The sequence below is a fragment of the Mesoplodon bidens genome (genome assembly GCF_964165515.1).
Source record: "Mesoplodon bidens genome assembly, chromosome: 7".
NCBI classification, from domain to species: domain Eukaryota; kingdom Metazoa; phylum Chordata; class Mammalia; order Artiodactyla; family Ziphiidae; genus Mesoplodon; species Mesoplodon bidens.
Genome location: NC_138164.1, coordinates 78,594,442 through 78,597,536, shown reverse-complemented (window position 1 = coordinate 78,597,536; position 3,095 = coordinate 78,594,442). Strand labels below are relative to the sequence as shown.

At 45.2% G+C, this 3,095-nt stretch overlaps 1 pseudogene across 1 annotated transcript; it reads right to left on the bottom strand.

The window, feature by feature from the left end:
• Window positions 1-745: 745 nt before the first annotated feature.
• LOC308620918 (germ cell-less protein-like 1) lies at window positions 746-2,194 on the bottom strand (annotated as a pseudogene). Its single transcript has 2 exons — window positions 1,243-2,194; window positions 746-1,047 (listed from the first exon to the last, which is right to left on the bottom strand). The product of its transcript is annotated as a germ cell-less protein-like 1 (transcript).
• Window positions 2,195-3,095: the final 901 nt, after the last annotated feature.

The following is a 3,095-nucleotide window of genomic DNA, read 5'->3' as shown; positions in this document are numbered from 1 at the left end:
AGCCCTCATAGAAAACTGCATGGAGATCCCACAAAAAAACAAAATTAGAGCCACCACACGCAGCAATTCCACCCCTTGGCATACATCCCCAAAAGATGAAAACTCTAATTCAAAAAGACACATGCACCCCAATGTTCATAGCAGCACCATCCACAAGAGCCAAGACACCGAAGCAGCCCAAGGCCCGTCAACAGATGACTGGCTTAGGAAGATGTGGCATATCTATATACAATGGAATATATATTACTCAGTCACAAAAAAGAACGAAATATTGCCATTTGCAGCAACATGGATGGACCCAGAGAATATCACACTAAGTGAAATAAGTCAAACAGAAAAAGACAATTAAAGATTTCACTTATATGCAGAATCCAAAAAAATAATACAAATGAATCTACAAAAAAAAACAGGAGAATTCACAGACAAAGAAAACAAACTTATGGTTACCAAAGGGGAAAGGGAGGGGTGGTGGGATAAAGTAGGAGTATGAGATTAACAGATACAAACTACTATACATAAAACAGATAAGCAACAAGGATTTACTGTATAGCACAGGGAACTATATTCAGTATCTTATAATAACCTATAATGGAAAATAATCTGAAAAAATATATATATAACTGAATCTCTTTGCTGTACACCTGAAACTAACACAATATTGTAAATTAATTATATTTCAGTAAAAAATATATATATATATGTATATGTATATATATTTAATGAACAATGCTATGATGCACCATACTTACCCCACCTCACTGTCTTGTTCTGCTCGGAGCATAGCAAGCCACTGCTGTTTATACACAGAAGATAGCCATTCTGAAGGTACTAGAGAATCTTGTTCGATAATTCTCGCAGAGGCCAAATCACTGATAATATACCGTAACCTTAAATGTCTGAATACTGACACAAATGGTTTTCCTTGCTCAGTTTCAAGGAAGGTCATACCTTCAAAATCTTTTCTTCCCTTAGAAAACCAGACATCTGTTTCAGTCAAAAGCTGTTTTAAAGATCCATTCCAAGAAGGCACAAGTTGAAGGAACATCACTTTTTTTTTTTTTGCGGTACGCTGGCCTCTCACTGTTGTGGCCTCTCCCGTTGCGGAGCACAGGCTCCGGACGCGCAGGCTCAGCGGCCATGGCTCACGGGCCCAGCCGCTCCGCGGCATGTGGGATCTTCCTGGACCAGAGCACAACCCCGTGTCCCCTGCATCGGCAGGCAGACTCTCAACCACTGCACCACCAGGGAAGCCCAGGAACATCCACTTTTTAAGGGCTGTGTATACATCCATCTCCCCTTGCATCACAAATAAGTTAGATGAACCAGTGAGTTGTTTCATGACATTTATACTAAGTTCTTTAAAAAGTTCAACATTCTGGTGAGTCATCAAATTGTTTAGAAGCCATTCAAGGCACTTTTTCTTTACAGAATCCAGTCCATAGGTCCCTGCCGATGTGTAATAGCCACATACGGGTTTTCACATTAATTGTTTCTTTCATTGTCTCACCACACTGCTGTATTAAACCATCCAACTCTAGCATACACGCTGCTGCCAAAATAGCAATAACTCGACTGGGCTTTATTAAGATATCATCTCGATACAATGACCCAAATGTCACCTGCAGTGCTTCTATATCAATATTCTTGTCTGGAATCTCCAGTTCAATAATATTCATGCTGGACTCTTTCCATGAACCGCTGAACATACTAGAAAAGTAGCCAGATTGACATAAATACATTTTGTGTAAGCTCCACTCTTCTCCTAGAGCACAAATCTTAATGTCACTGTTTTCACCATTTAAAAATAAAGTTTGATAAATATATTTGGATGTACTCTTCAGTGTTTTCCTCCGAGGGGTGTTGAGGAGTCGCTGCTGCCCGTCCCCTTCCTCCTAATCCTCGTCTGTCTCGGAACCGGGGTGAGAGCAGCAGAAGGCCCTGCTGCTCCGCTTGCGCTTGCGGCTGCCCGGACAGTAACAGAAGCTGCGGGCGGCCGCGTCACCACCAATCTCCGGCCTCCGGGCCGAGCCCCCGGCCCCAGAAGCCGGCACCTGCTGGGCTCGGGCTCGCCCCTGGTGGCGCAGCACTCGGCTGCTCAGCGAGCCCATGGGTCACGGCTCCAGAGACTTCAGAGAGCACACCTCAGTGAGCCCGACGAAGGCGGTCTCCCGCCATGGCCCGGCCGCCACCGCCGGCCTCCACGTAGCCCGCGTGCCTACACCGCCACCTTCTCACGCGCAGCCCGGACCATTGCAGAGGGCACTGCTGCCTCCATCCTCTGCCCCGCCCCCTGCGTCTGCCTGCGCCGCACGCCCGGACCACAGGCGAACATTTTTTTAATTTTATTTTTTTTAATACAGCAGGTTCTTATTAGTTATCTATTTTATACATATTAGTGTATATATATGTCAACCCTATCTCCCAATTCATCCCACCCCACCATTTTGCCCCCTTGGTGTCCATATGTTTGTTCTCTACATCTGTATCTATTTCTGCCCTGCAAACTGGTTCATTTGTACCATTTTTCTAGATTCCACATGTATGCATTAATATACGATATTTGTTTTTCTCTTTCTGACTTACTTCACTCTGTATGACAGTCTCTAGGTCCATCCACGTCTCATCCGCAAATGACCCAATTTCATTCCTTTTTATGGCTGAGTAATATTCCATTGTATATATGTACCACATCTTCTTTATCCATTCGTCTGTCGATGGGCATTTAGGTTGCTTCCATGACCTGGCTATTGTAAATAGTGATGCAATGAACACTGGGGCGTGTGTGTCTTTTTTTTTTTTTTTTGCGGTACGCGGGCCTCTCACTGTTGTGGTCTCTCCGGTTGCGGAGCACAGGCTCCGGACGCGCAGGCTCAGCGGCTATAGCTCATGGGTCCAGCCACTCCGCGGCATGTGGGATCTTCCCAGACCGGGGCATGAACCCGTGTCCCCTGCACCAGCAGGCGGACTCTCAACCACTGCACCACCAGGGAAGCCCGCGTGTGTCCTTTTGAATTATGGTTTTCTCTGGGTATATGCCCAGTAGTGGGATTGCTGGGTCATATGGTAATTCTATTTTTAGTTTTTTAAGGAACTTC